Genomic DNA, 15864 nt, shown 5'->3' on the forward strand with positions numbered 1-15864 from the left:
GAGCTTGAGCCCAGTCAGGCTTCTCATCATCACTAACCATTACAGATGATTAGAAACTGACAATTATTCTGAGGAAAAAGGGGCCTACTGACCCCAGATTTGGTCCAGGCCTCCAGACATCCCCCATAAACAATAGACCTATTGCAAACACAACTTATAATTGGTGAGACAGACTTCTTTTCCCCCTGAAGACCCCTGACTTCAGCCACTCAGCAGTATTTCACACACCACATACTCAGCATCACAAGGATTGCCACAACTGTTACTATGGTGGAATTCGTGGCATTGGTTTTGCTGACCACAGGGGGTGGCAGAGCCACTGCAAAAAAGTCAAGATTGCAAGGTTAGATCCTGCTGACTTAAAAATATTTAAAAATAAGCATTTATATAAAATAAAGTCTGCATCTCTTACCTCCAACCTTTTATTAAGATGGATCTGTAAATCAACTCAAATTTACCTTTCTGGAAATACAGCATTGACCTTAGAACAGTGCAACACCAGTTTACCACATTTGTGAGTTGAAGCACTTTTGAAAAACAGCTCTTTACACATGGTAGTCCTCATTTCATTTAGTATCTTCATCCTTCAAGTGAAGTAGGGGAATATGCTTAATGTTCCTTAAAATAGGTTAATCAACAGGTGATTGGGGGGGGGGGGGCAGTGTAAGATAAGATGGACTCTGAATGAAGGGGCTTGTTGGGTTTAATGACCTTTACTTATTCTGGATTTTCTTCTATTCTACCCCCACTATGGAGCTGGAAGAGATGAAAAGTTATCAGTAATTTCTTAAGAGTAGTAGCCATAGCCCAGAAACTGAATTCAGTGACATTTTACTTCACATAACTTTTCATTAACCTAAAAAAAAACTTGCTAAAATCTGCACTCTTCCTCATCTACATTTGTGCCAGATGGGGCCAAGCATAAGGAGCCTGTTACTGAAAAAGTTGTTGCATGTTGAATAAAATCAAGTAAACAGTAATAAATTACATTGTAATCTACAAGATCACGAGTGGAGGCCTACAAGGGTTGCTGGAGCTTAAGTCAGACCACCATATTTATTCTTGAATGAGATAGATTCAGAACAGATCTAGCAGCTCAAAACTGGGCATCCATGAGGTGCTGTGGGCCATCAGTAGCAGCAGAAATGTATTCCACCACAATCTGTAAACTCATGGCCTGGCATATCCCTCACTCTACCATTACCATCAGGCCAGGGGACCAACCCTGGTTCAATAAGGAGTGTAGAAGAGCATGCCTGGAGCAGCAGGCATACCTAAAAATGAGGTGCCAACCTGGGGAAGCTGCAACACAGGACTACATGCATGCTAAAAAGCGGAAACAGCTTGCTATAGACTGGGCTAAGTGATCCCACAATCAACGGATCAGAACAAAGCTCTACAGTCCTGCCACATCCAGTCGTGAATGGTGGTGGACCATTAAACAACTAACGGGAGGAGGAGGCTCCATGAATATCCCCATCCTCAATGATGGTGGAGCCCAGCACGTGAGTGCAAAAGACAAGGCTGAAGCATTTGCAAACATCTTCAGCCAGAAGGACCGAGTGCAGGATCTATCCGACAATGTGGAAAACTGCCCAGGTATGTCCTGTCCACATAAAGCAGGACAATTCCAACCCAGCCAATTACCACCCCATCTGTCTATTCTCAATCATCAGCAAATGATGGAAGGTGTCATCAACAGTGCTATCAAGAGGCACTTACCAATAACCTGCTCACTGATGCCCAGTTTGGGTTCCTCCAAGACCAGTCGGCTCCCGACCTCATTACAGCCTTGGCCCAAACATGGACAAAGGAGCTGAATTCCAGAGGTGAGGTGAGAGTGACTGCCCTTGACGTCAAGGCAGCACTTGACCGAGTGTGGCATCAAGGAGCCCTAGTAATGGAAGTCAATGGGAATCGGGTAAACGCTCCACTGGCTGGAATCATACCTAGCACAAAGGAAGATGGTTGTGGTGGTTGTAGGTCAATCATCACATCCCCAGGACATCGCTGCAGGAGTTCCTCAGGGCAGTGTCCTAGGCCCAACCATCTTCAGCTGCTTCATCAATGACCTTCCCTCCAACATAAGGTCAAAAATGGGGATGTTTGCTGATGACTGCACAGTGTTCAGCGCCATTCGCAACTCCTCAGATAATGAAGCAGTCCATGCCCGCATGCAACAATACTTGGATGACATTCAGGCTTGGGCTGATAAGTAGCAGGTAACATTTGTGCCACACAAGCGCCAGGCAATGACTCTCTCCAACAAGCGAGAGTCTAACCACCTCCCCTTGACATTCAATGGCATTACCATCACCAAATCCCCCACCATCAATATCCTGAGGGTCACCATTGACCAGAAACTTAACTGGACCAGCTACATACATACTGTGGCAAGAAGAGCAGGTCAGAGGCTAGATATTCTATGGCGAGTGTCTCATCTCCTGACTCCCCAAAGCCTTTCCACCATCTACAAGGCACAAGTAAGGAGTGTGATGGAATATTCTCCACTTGCCTGGATGAGTGCAGCTCCAACAACACTCAAGAAGCTCGACACCATCCAGGACAAAGCAGCCCGCTTGAAAGCACCCCATCCACTACCTTAAACATTCACTCCCTCCACCACCGGCGTACCGTGGCTGCAATGTGTACCATCTACAGGGTGCACTGCAGCAACTCGCCAAGGATTCTTCGGCAGCACCTCCCAAACCCGCGACCTCTTCCACCTAGAAGGACAAGGGCAGCAGGCGCATGGGAACACCACCACCTCCAAGTCACACACCATCCTGCCTTAGAAATATATTGCCGATCCTTCATCGGCATTGGGTCAAAATCCTGGAACTCCCTACCTAACAGCATTGTGTGAGTACCTTCACCACACGGACTGCAGCAGTTCAAGAAGGCGGATCAGCACCATCTTCTCAAGGGAAATTAAGGATGGGCAATAAATGCTGGCCTTGCCAGCGACGCCCACATCCCGGGAACAAATTTTAAAAAACATATTTATGGTAAACACAAGCTGCAGCTGCACCTCTCCATTCTCTGTTGATTCATAAAGCCCACACTGAATACCAATGGGGGAGCACCACACACTGAATCTCCCCTCATTCAAAAGACTGCTCAAAATCTATCTTTTCAACTGCACCTTTGGCCACCTTCCCAAACTCTACTCCTGGTCAGGTCTGGCCCCTGCTTATGAAGTGTCTTGGGCTGTCTTCTACATTAACAACTTGCATCTATAGCACACCTTTGAAGTACAAGTTGTTCGTTTATTTCCAAAGAAACGCCAAACCCTTCCAGACTCATGATCTTTTCTTCTTTGTAGGAGACCAATGGCATCTACCGCTTTCCAAAAAGCCAGGAAATATTCTACGGCGAGGATTCATAAACCAAGCAGTGGTGCTGAATGCCGGACTCCCATATGGACCTGACCTGTACTGTAAACAGGAAATGTTGGAACAGGATTTAATTTTGTGCTTCTGGTGGGTTAGTGAGAAATGACCAATTTCACACCTACTAATTAAAGGAGAATTATCTTAATGAAAAAAAATATTTGGCAAAATGCTCATTTTGTTTGGTGACAAATCAGAAGAGTCACCATTTTTCGCCTGATGCACTTTGATACAGTTTATGTCATTAGATCAAGAATTTGACAAACCTTCACTTGTTTCTTTACAAGCACTTTATTAGAAGGACAGGGACTCTTTAAATCACAGTTAATTCCCACAACACATGGGGAATTTGTTTTAGGTAGGAGCATATCTCCCACATTTGGTGGCATTGTGTGTCAGAACACCAACTCATTGGCAGCTGCTGTTGCTTTGCTGACAACCTCAAAAGTACCAAAGGCTGTTTCCCCTTCCCTCCATCCCCGTGCTGTATTTTTTTTAAATTTTATTCATTGATGGGATGTGGGCATCGCTGGCTGGCTAGGCCTGCATTTAGTGCCCATCCCTAATTGCCCTTGAGAAGATGGTGGTGAGCCGCCTTCTTGAACCGCTGCAGTCCATATGGTGTAGGTACACCCACAATGCTGTTAGGAAGGGAGTTCCAGGATTTTGGCCCAGCGACAGTGAAAGAACGGCGATACAGGTCCAAGTCAGGATGGTGTGTGGCTTGGAGGGGAACTTGTAGGTGGTGATGTTCCCATGCGTCTGCTGCCCTTGTCCTTCTAAGTGGTAGAGGTCGCGGGTTTGGAAGGTGCTGTTGAAGGAGCTTTGGTGAGTTGCTGCAGCGCATCTTGTAGATGGTACACACTGCAGCCACAGTGTGCCGGTGGTGGAGGGAGTGAATGTTGAAGGTGGTGGATGGAGTGCCAATCAAGCGGGCTGCTTTATCCTGAATGGTGTCGAGCTTCTTGAGTGTTGTTGGAGCTGCACTCATCCAGGCAAGTGGAGAGTATTCCATCACACTCCTGACTTGTGCCTTGTAGATGGTGGAAAGGCTTTGGGGAGTCAGGAGGTGAGACACTCGCTGCAGAATTCCCAGCCTCTGGCCTGCTCTTGTAGCCACAGTATTTTACAGCACAGAAAGAGGCCCTTCGGCCCATCGTGTCGTATTTATATGGCTGTACTGTATGATGAAAGCAGTGACAAATATAGAGGATTCAAGAAGCAACTAGTTGTACACAAAATACCTCTATTTTTTGGTGGTTATTATGAAATACAAGTTACTTGTTGACAGCCTGAGTCCAGCTACATGCAAGGACTTTTAAGAACCTTAGAAAGCATGAAATGATAAAAGGCCATTCAGTCTATCAAGCCTACTTCTTCTACCTGTACAGTCTCTCCTATAATGGAATCTATCCAATTAATGTAATCATCTAAGGGCCCAGCAAGCATAGTTGAATACTAAAATGGAAATATATTGGCCTAGAAATTCGGTTGGTAGCGCCGGCGCTGAGCGCCTAAAGAGACCTAGAATTGGGGCGATACCCTATGTTGGGGCGTTCGCTATGAAGATAGCGACAACTCAGATATTGACTATACATTTTGCGCCTGCGCTAAGTGTTTGCGCGCGCCCGCGAGCGCAAGCAGATCATGACGTCATTTCAGTGTGCAATGCCGTTTAGGAGCGCCTGAGCGCATATTGGGTGGCGCCCGGAGCCTTAGCGCCCAGCGCTATTAGTGACAGTTCGAGGGAGGGCTAACAGGCCCTTCTCGGAGTAGGGGACGCTATTTAAAGGGGACAGCTTTAGTGCAGAATCTTCTGCCACTTGGCCTGCTCATTGCGATCGTTGCTAGAGAGAGTTGGCGAGCTAATGTGGAGCGGAGTTCTGGGAATTTAGCTTTACAGTACTTGGGACCTTCAAACCTGTCCGAAGCACTTGCAGCACTACACCTAAAAGCCTTTTCACCAACTGGCATCGGAATGAGAGCTTGTTTGGAGGGCGACGGCCTCATCGCCCAACACTGTGAAGGGGCAGAGAGACGGCGGAAGAGAGGGCGGGATTGGCCAGAAGGAGGAGGGGCAATGGAGGTCGGCCAATCCGACAGGAAGCTGCAAGGGTCTTTAGGCAGCAGGTGACGAGCCTTGACATGTCGGAGGAGCAGTGTTTGGGAAGGCTCCGATTCTGGAGGGACATTGTTACTGATCTGTGCCACCTGCTTGGTCAGGATCTGCAGCCGCGTGAACGCTGCAGATCCTCTCTGTCCGTGATGGCTAAACTGACTGATGGCCTCCATTTTTATGCCAACGGATCCTTTCAGTCAGCCATTGGGGACATTGCGAATGTCGCTCAGGTTGCAGTCCACTGTTGCATCCGGCAAGTTACAGATGCCCTTTATAGGCGAAGGCGTCAATTCATTACCTTCCCTCGGGCCCTGCACAAGCAGGCGGGGGGCGCGCAGGGTGTCGCTTCTATTGCGGACTTCCCCATGGTGCAGGGGGCGAGTGACAGCACACACGTGGCTTTGAGGGCGCCATGCCATCATCCTTAGGACTTCCGCAACCGCAAGGGGTTCCACTCCCTCAACATGCAGCTGGTCTGTGACCACCGCCAAATCATCATGGCAGTCACCGCGCATTTCCCAGGGTGCAGCCACGATGCCTTTATCCTGCGGTTGACCTCAGTTTGTTACCTTTTTGAGGGGCTGCCTCGAAGACGAGGCTGGCTTACTGGGGACAAGAGCTATCCTCTCTGGCCATGGCTGATGACAACACTCTGTGTGGCCGACACCCCAGCAGAAGAGCTGATCAGCAGCGGCCATCAGGCGACCAGGCATAGTAAACAGCACACTATTGGTGTTGTCAAAAAGCGTTTCCAATGTCTGGAAGATTCGGGGGGATCCCTGCAGTACTCGCCGCAGCAAGTGGGACACATCGTCGTCGTCTGCTGCATGCTCCACAACTTGGCGAATCGACGCACCCAGCCATTTCCAGCTGTCTCTCAACGACCAGCAGAGCAGGCGGAGGAGGAGGAGTATGAGGAGGAGGAGGAAGAGCAGGCGGAGGAGGAGGAGCAGGCGGAGGAGGAGGAGGAGGAGGAAGAGCAGGCGGAGGAGGAGGAGGAACAGGCGGAGGAGGTGGAAGAGCAGGCGGAGGAGGAGGAAGAGCAGGCGGAGGAGGAGGAGGAGGAGGAAGAGCAGGTGGAGGAGGAGGAGGAGGAAGAGCAGGCGGAGGAGGAGGAAGATGGAAGGGCTGCTGAAAGTGGAAGGGCCATACGTCAGAGGCTCATCTGGACTCGTGGCGAGACCCCGTGGCAGAATGATGAGAGTCTTAACTCATGCGCACTTTGGATGTTTGAGGGCCTCTGAATGCCAGCATCACTGAAACTAGTCACATGCACCATGCCACATTGAAACTTCTGTTTATTGGCACAAAAGTCTTTCATTACAGCTAAACAACGTAATGTCAACAGAAACCATAACTTTCAAAATAACTGTGAACTGTTCGGCCAAGCCGCAAAACTCAACAAACCTTCTGCAAATGTAACAACAGGTGAGGGTGTCCTTGAGACATTTGTTTGTCCAAATTCAACACCTCCCTCTACAACTGGCCCCTTGAGGGAGAATTACTTCTCTTTCGCGCCCGGCCCCTTCCCTCCCTGCTGCTCCTACGTAATTGGACCCCAGTGGCGGCCTCAAGGCTGGGGGATGCCTGCTGACTGTCTGGAAGCGCAGAAGCCCCTGAGGGACAGCCTGGCTGACCTCTGGGCTTGGAGGGTGCGGACGCAGGATGCTTGATGTGACCATGGCTGGAAGCAGTGTGGCCTGCAGGTGGTGGCAGCTGCAATGCAGGCGTCCCAGCGCTGGCATGTGCAATGGTCTCCTGCCAAGAGAGGACACCTGCACCATGGTCGGACGACACACTGGCTATCTGAGGGGAGCGGCTCGGCTCATCCGCCACAATCGCATGCTCCACTGATTCCTGGCCTTGTATGGGACTGGAAGGGCCCGGGGTGATCCTAACTGATGCAGAGAGGGTGGCTACAGTGAGAGATCGCGTTGCGTCAATCTGGCTGTGGAGGAGCCCAGCAAGTGACTGCGTGGCAACAGTGAGGACCTGTGTGCCAGGTGCCAGTGCTTCGGAGAAGGCCTGGACAGTTCTTCCCATTGCTTCGGACAAGGCAGGTGCCGACCGTTCCACTGCCTCGGACAAGCCCTGCACAGACCTTTCCAGGGATTGTCCGAAGCCCTGAACAGTCCTTTCCATAGCCGACTCAAAGCCGTGGATAGTCCTCTCCATTGTTGGGCCGAAGCCCTGGATAGACCTGTCCATTGTTGCCCCGAACACCTGGAGAGTCCTGTCCATTGTTGCCCCAAAGCCCTGGAGAGTCCTCTCCATTGTTGCCCCGAAGTCCAACATACTCTTAGCCAATGAATCTATTGACTCAGGCATCTTCTCGACTGCAGCCATCAGCTCCGTGTGTCTGACCCGGGCCTGTTTGCTCATCTCAGCCAGGCGACACACCTCATCTGCACTCTGTGCAGCAGTCATCACGACCTGCCTTGCCCTCCGGGGAGACGGTGGCCGAACTGGACTATCCCCCGTGCGTTGCTGCATGCCGCTTGGTCTGGCAACTGGTTCATCCTCAGAGCCCCCCCCCCTCCCCTCCAGGGGACTACTATCCCCAGTCTGTAGATGTGTCAGCTCCCCGGATTCTGCAACGGCTGGTCCGGATTCCTCCTGGTCCTCGCCTCCGGTGGCACTGGCACTGGCAGCTTCAGCGCGTTGAGCCCGAGTTGGTGCTGCTTCATCTGAAAGTGGGAGGTGGAAGAGTGGCTTTAGCAAAAGGACAGCTTTGCTGAAAGGCATGCCAGATTGCGGCAAGGCTCTGACATGGCTGCATACTGAGGATGCATGCTGGCGGGGGGACCAAGTGGAAGGCAACAGGTGAAAAAGGTGAGTCTTACCCTCGCTGTCGGTAATGGGGTCGGCAGATGCAGTGGTCACAGGACCAGACAGACGTCCTCCAAGTATCTGGTGCACTCTCTCCTCCAGATCCGTGAGAGTGACCACTTGTGGAGGTCCGCCACCGGTTCGACGCTGCTCCTTTCGGATCATCGCCAGCTTGGACTGCAGGGGAAAGAAGGGGAAGTTCTGTAACATGATCATAGAAATCATCATAGAAACCCCACAGTGCAGATAGAGGCCATTTCGGCCCATCGAGCCTGCACCGACACATATTCCACCCGATCCCCATAACCCCACGTATTTAATCCCCCTAACACTAAGGGTCAATTTTTATCATAGCCAATCAACCTAACCCGCACATCTTTGGACTGTGGGAGGAAACCGGAGCACCCGGAGGAAACCCACGCAAACACGGGGAGAATGTGCAAACTCCACACAGACAGTCGCCCGAGGCCGGATTCGAACCCGGGTCCCTGGCGCTGTGAGGCAACAGTGCTAACCACTATGCCACCGTGCTGCCTTGAGAGATCATCGCATGCCCCCCATGGTGCAAGAGCCCTTACATGAGGCCTTGAGACATCATCGCATGCCCCCCATGGTGCAAGAGCCCTTACATGAGGCCTTGAGAGATCATCGCATGCCCCCCATGGTGCAAGAGCCCTTACATGAGGCCTTGAGACATCATCGCATGCCCCCCATGGTGCAAGAGCCCTTACATGAGGCCTTGAGACATCATCGCATGCCCCCCATGGTGCAAGAGCCCTTACATGAGGCCTTGAGACATCTGTCCGTGTGTGCCCAGAAAGGGCCATGGGTGCATGCTGACAGATGGCCATTGGGGCATCATTGCAGCAGGGTGCCCGAAGCCAGCTGCAGATGGAGGGAATCAGAAGTTTGCTAAACCATCACTCACCCTAACGATCCGTGTGAGGTCGTTGAATTTCTTCCTGCACTGAACAGGGGTCCTGGTCGCCATGCTGCTGGAGTTGACCCTCACAGCAACCTCCCTCCAAGATCGTCGGTAAGCCTTCTGATTCGGCCTCTTGCCATTATCCGGATACAGGACCTCTCGACGGCGTTCAACTGCAGCCACCAAGTGGTCCAGAGCCTCAGTGCTGAAGCGCTCTGCTCTCTGTCTAACCTTCTCCATGCTGAACAAGTTTGTAACGCCAGACAAGGGCAAGCGCCGATTCTGAGGCCTACAGGGCGTTGGGTGTTGAAGCTCAGGCTGACTGACCCACCCCTTTAAGAGCCGGCCGGCGCCTGGAGGTCTCGTGGTTTCCCGTAATTGAGATCACCTGCGCTGCGCCCGTCCGCGTCGATATTGAGTAGCGCCTGAACTTTTGCGCCTTAAGAGCACCGTGCAATGGCTGAATTAGCGCCTCAATCCCCTTTGGGGGCGATGCAACCCAATATCTCGCCAGGCAGCGATAACTTTCGTCTGGCTATAAACTTAGCGCTCCGCCAGTTCTAACGCCTCAAGCGGGGCTATACCCAATTTCTAGGCCATTATGTCATAGAACCCTGATGTACATATTAAAAAGACCTACTGTCTGGCTCAGGTAGATGCTCCGGCTGCCCAGTGGTAGGTCCTTGCGAAAATTGCGTTGGCCATACCATCTGATCACCAAGAGAGATTAAGGTGTCCTAGTGGTTTCCAAGTCACTGACTGATACAGGGTAGACAATTTCTCCAAATGTCTCACTTTTCTCTACTCCTCACTTGAAAACACAAATTTTTGACTGGTTTCAGTTCCACTAGATCTGGTGGGCCTCCCAAATAACCATTCTTTATGCACAAACATGGGTGCATTGAGTGTTGCTTATTCAACTGTGGAGTCCATTATCACTGAGCCTGATCCTGTTCTTACTTAACACACACACACACAGGTACTTTTCACCAAAGGTCACCAGCATAGACCAGGAATTGCACTTGAGACCTTTGGCTCTTTATGCCTTAGCACTAAACTAACCCCGTGCCTTTACCAACTAGGTCATCAGTGGAGCAATAGGGTAGACATTTTTATGGGTCTGCTCAACCTTGTGTGTAGACTCATAGTAATTAGAGTGAACTGGCACATGATGATGAAACAAAACAGGTCTCTGATAATCCATTGTAATGACAGGGCGCTGGTCTGCTGCATTAACACTCTGGTGTTGTATTCTATCTTAGGCTGCCCAACATTAATAAACCATTTACTAGCTGAAAAAGACTTCCAACACCAAAGTTAAAAGCGTAATGAGAGTAAATAGATTTATTTTATATAATTTTAAACATGCTGCCAGCTAAGAGCTGCTTTGTTGTCAGATTTGCTGTGTGCCAAGTTAACTGAGCTCAGCCTAGGTGGTGGTAGGGGCACTGCGGTTGACTTCAGTTCTCCTGGGTTAGCGAGTGGAATAGTCGCTGGAGGGGCAACTACTAATTGCTGTCCGGTGACTCTGGCTGGAAATGTTCATGTATGAATGTTGGACGAAGATAGGATTGGGTTTGGCTGTGATGCCCACCAACGCCCTAGTACAATAGCCTGTCGAGGCTCATGTGTAAGTAAAGGCCACATGGGTGAATTATTGGAAGGTAACCAGAGCCCATGGAACCTTATTCCAGCAAGGAGTCAATGCCTTTGTAAGAGGATAGGCGGGGAGGGGATAACATTGTTGGGGTGGTATTAAGTAATAGGAGGTTGGTACCTGGCCACTCAATTCCCCACATGGGGTGTAGGCAAAGGGTAAGTCACCCAGCAGCTTTCTTCCATTCTTGCTAGCGTTCGGCTAAAGAGCAGCATTGCCAGAGGCTGAGGAGCAGGAAGTCTATTTGCCTGACCACCCTCGCAGCTTGGCAATGGTATCTAGTTTGGAGAAGAGGATGGGACAGTGTCTGACCCTGCTTTCACTTTACGACCCTTCCCATTAGATTGGTACAGAAATTTGCATGAAGACAGGCTTAGTTTTTTTTTAAAAGCTCAAATTTGTGCCCAATATTATAGGGTTGAAGGGTTCTGTCAGTATTTTGAACTGTGACATTCAGTCCAGGAAATGTTGAGAATGGCAGTAAATGCTCCTAAAGCTAAGTTGGACTGTGCGCAATAAGAATGTGCTCTGTTCAGGTTTATTCTGTGTTTGTATGTACTGATCGTTTGTGATAGGTGAGCGATTCTAGTCTGTCTGTTACAATGCCTTTTTGTTCACAATAAAATATCATCTTAAATTACTTTCGAACCAAGTTCTTCCACATACAATAGGAAAATTCTTTGATCCCATGATCAGGAAATATCATTCAATTAATAGAGATTTTCAGGCACCCCAAAGGCTCAGTTGCTTGGTATGAAACTGGAAGATTGCAGGTTCAATTCCCAGGCCTTATTGGGTTAGCTAATCTTACCTGAGGCAGCTGTTGGACTGTTAGTGTCCCTGGGCTAGGAAGGGCGGGGGGTGGTGGTGAGGTGGAGGGGAAGAAACCAGCCAGGGTTCCTGATGGCTATCCAGTGATCACTGCTGGACAGTGCATGTGTGGCGTATTGATCAAGAACAGGATTAGACTTTGCTTGACGCTCCCTTGTTCAAACAGCCTGCAAATACTCACAGTTTAGGCTCATATTTGAAGCATTGCCGTTTGGGTGATGTGGAGAGCGACTGTCATCCGTGGACCATACCCCAGCGTGAATCAGCTCCTTCCAGAGAAGAGGGAGAGCACATGGAGTGATTCCTGCAGGGCGCATAACACAACATGGTAAATGGGAGCTACTGCTGGCATTCCAATAGCAATAGCGATTTCAATTGTTAATGTGGACATGCCATGCACAGCAGTGTTCCCCAGAATAATGTAAGGTTTTCAAAGCAAAACATACAACAGTCAAATATGTGATTATTGCAGAGAATAGGCCCCCTTCCAGCCTTCATATTGTGTGAGGTCAACATTGTACAGCCCCAATGAACTGTAATCCTATTCACAATGAGTGGTGTGTTTGCTTGAACAATAATGTGATAGGGATTTCAGCTATGCTACTCAAAAGAGTTTTAAAGGCAGAGAACCCTGCCTGCTCCAACACAGAGAAAAACAGAAGCCATTCGAGTGATAACAGATGTACAACAGTATAGCGTCTGTTAGTGTCAGGCCGTTAGACAAAAGGATGAGACCGCGGGTCAGTTAAATGAGTCAGTATGACTTGCATTGGAAACCCCTGGTATATCCATTTGCATTGGAAACCTCAGGTATACCCACTTACATTGGAAATCTCTGGTTTACCCACTTACATTGCAAACCTCTGGTTTACCCACTTACATTGGAAACCTCTGGTTTACCCACTTACATTGGAAACCTCTGGTTTACCCACTTACATTGGAAACCTCTGGTTTACCCACTTACATTGGAAACCTCTGGTTTACCCACTTACATTGCAAATCTCTAGTTTACCCACTTACATTGGAAACCTCTGGTTTACCCACTTACATTGGAAACCTCTGGTTTACCCACTTACATTGGAAACCTCTGGTTTACCCACTTACATTGGAAACCTCTGGTTTACCCACTTACATTGGAAACCTCTGGTTTACCCACTTACATTGGAAACCTCTGGCATACCCATGTACATTGCTAAGCCTTGGTACACCCACTTATATTGCTAAACCTTAACATTGCTCAAATCACATTTGGAAGTGTCACAATTGTGAAACCTGATCTAGACTAAAGAGTAAACTTGCATATTTCCAGTGCAGAGCATTGCCCACTGGGAGCGCATCTTAGGAAATTGTGCACGTCTGCAGCTAATGATTTTCCATCTATTAAAATGAACAGATAGAAAATTCTGGGCTGTTTGCAAGCAGTTTCATGATGTGTGCTCCAGGTGGACAAGGCTCCCTGCCAAGAACACACAAGTGGAAAACTTACCCTTAAATGGACACCTGACATTCAACTATTTTATATATAAAATGGTGTTTCGTTACAGGCCAGACATTTAATTTTTTTCCTCTTCAATTTTCTTGCCTCCTGTTTGTGCTGGGGCTCAGTTGTATAGGGACCGAGGGACCGGCCACCATCTGGTACCTGGTTCAAGTTCTGTTCTTCAGTAGGCTGAGACTAAGGTTGCCAACTCTCCAGGATTGTCCTGGAGTCTCCAGGAATTAAAGATTAATTTCCTGGACGGTGCTGCGAGCTACCCGAAGAAAAATCATAGAGGCATTAAAAAATAATTGTGTTTTTAAATTTTCTTTGAACACTTTTGTTTATTAGTTATAAAAATATTGGAGATAAGAGAAAGACTGTTTGACAGTCAAGAATAACCCAATGGAGTAATGAAGAGTCTGTTCACTTTCCAATTGGGAAGGCGTTGCGTGGGAAGATGGACGTGTCGGGCGACCAATGGCGGGTGTGTGGGGGTGGGGCAGTTGGAGGAGGGAAGTCATGTGATGAAATCTCCAGGCATATGTCCAACTAGAGTTGGCAACCCTAGCCTAAACAGTGAGTGCCACCAGAGTATTCATTCTGGGGGATAGAGTAAGGGACACACCACAGTCAAGGCTGATTCGTTTCACACACAAATGCACAGTTTCCACAGGATAGTGATCAGGAGCAGGCACCGTGCTTGAATTTTGTGGCACTCTTACCACTACCCTTAGATCAGGTAATTCAACACAGACCTGGGCCAGATCTGAGACCTTCCTGGTTTATAAGGCTCAGCACTACGCTGGACAGTGCATTTTCTAACAAAACCATTGAGAAAGCACTTAGTTGGGAATTTTTAAAAAATAGGAATAGAGGCATCAAGCGCTTCGTAATGGACATTAGTACAATGGGAATTTCACGATTGCTGCCCTAACTCTCACTACTTTTTCCTTAGACTCAGGCTGAGTTACAGGCGGTGTCACATGGCTGTCTGTAAAAGCACTGAGCTGGCTGAGGCACTTTTCTGTAACATGAAGGTCAGGCACAGTTGAGGAAATTAGCTCCTTAATTTGGCCTCCTCTTGCTATACAGAAGCAAAAGCAATAATTAAACTGACTGCAGAGTAGAGATAAAAAGACAAGGCATGAATACTGGAAATCTGAAATGAAACAAAAATTGCTGAAATGCACAGCAGATCAATCAACATCTGAAAGAGAAAAGACAGGTTAATGTTCCAGTTCTTCCTTTCGTTAGTCCTGATTTTGCAAATCAATTTCAATCCGGATCCACCTTTGCAACAGCATTCCCAATTTTTTTAATATTCTTCCAACATTGCAACCTTCAAGATTTCTATTTTCAGTTACAGGAGTTGGGGGCTAAAGGAAGCACTAAATTTGTTTTTTTCACCCATGCTGCAAAGAAACTAACACTTATATTTTAATTGGACATTTTAAAGTTTAAACTACTTAACATCAAAATACAATTATTGTGAAGTGTGAAGAACACAAATGAAGCAAATACCAGATGGAAACTCCCTTAATTTGTATTTATGAAAACCACAATAATGTATTAAAAGGAGATATTAGGAGGGATGGCCAAAGGCTGGATCAAAGAGGTCAATTTTAAGGAAAATCTTAAATGAGGAGAAATGGGTGAAGAGGCGATGGGGCTTAGGCAGAGAACTCCAGCGCATCAGGCCAAGGTGGCTGAAGGCATGGCTGCCAATGGTGAGGCAAAAGGCCAGAGACGGAGGAACAGGGGTCGTAGGGTTGGAGGCGGTTATCGCGATATGGAGAGACAAGGCCATGAAGAGTTTTATACACATTGATTACATTTTTAAATTGGAGGCATTGGGGAACTGGGAGCTGTGGTAGATGGGCAAGGACAAGGGTGATAGGTAAGCAGTACTTGGTGCATGATAAGATACGGGCAACAGAGTTTTGGATGAGTTGAAGTTAATGGAGAGTTGAAGATGGGAGGCCAGGCAGACAGTCTGGAGTTGACAACGGTATGGATGAAGGTTTCAGCAGCAGAGGGACTGAGATGGGAGAGTGGCGTTACGGAGATGGAAGTAAGCGGTCTTTGTGATGGAGAGTATATGAGGTCAGACGCTGAGCTCGGAATTGAATGGAATTTATGAATAGTCTGTTTCAGCCTGTGACAGTGGCCGGGGAGGAGGATGGGCTCGGTGGTGAGGGGCCGAAGGCAATGGTCATTTACATTACAGATCCCTAATATACCCATTTACATTGGAAACCCTGATACACCTACTTACAATGGAACCCCCCTGATATATTCATTTGCATTGCAAACCTGGTATACACACGTATATTGCAAATCGCTGGTGTACACATTTACATTACACATCTCAAGTATACTCACTTATATTGCAAACCCTTTGTATATGTATTTAGCATTGCTGTGATGACGCTGGAGATGTCACAATTGTGAAACCCGTATCATTGCCAGTAGAACTATTAATATTGAACAGTGGAGTCCTGCTTGTCCTGATACGCTCCAAAGATGTACACTTCTGCCTCTGATTTGCAGAATACTTTCTTGCCGGGCTATCTATTAAAAGGATAGCATCGCCCACATTGCAGAACTGTCAGATTTATGTAGTTTGCTGGA

The 15864-nt window shown here is 48.3% G+C and overlaps 1 protein-coding gene across 12 annotated transcripts in view; it reads left to right on the forward strand.

Moving 5' to 3' along the window:
* pde4dip (phosphodiesterase 4D interacting protein) overlaps window positions 1–15864 on the forward strand; it is a 330703-nt gene that overhangs the window by 157880 nt on the left and 156959 nt on the right. The window lies entirely within an intron of this gene.

This window comes from Somniosus microcephalus, chromosome 3, assembly GCF_052327205.1.
Source record: "Somniosus microcephalus isolate GS21.2 chromosome 3, FLI_Smic_1.0, whole genome shotgun sequence".
In the NCBI taxonomy this organism is placed as follows: Eukaryota; Metazoa; Chordata; class Chondrichthyes; order Squaliformes; family Somniosidae; genus Somniosus; species Somniosus microcephalus.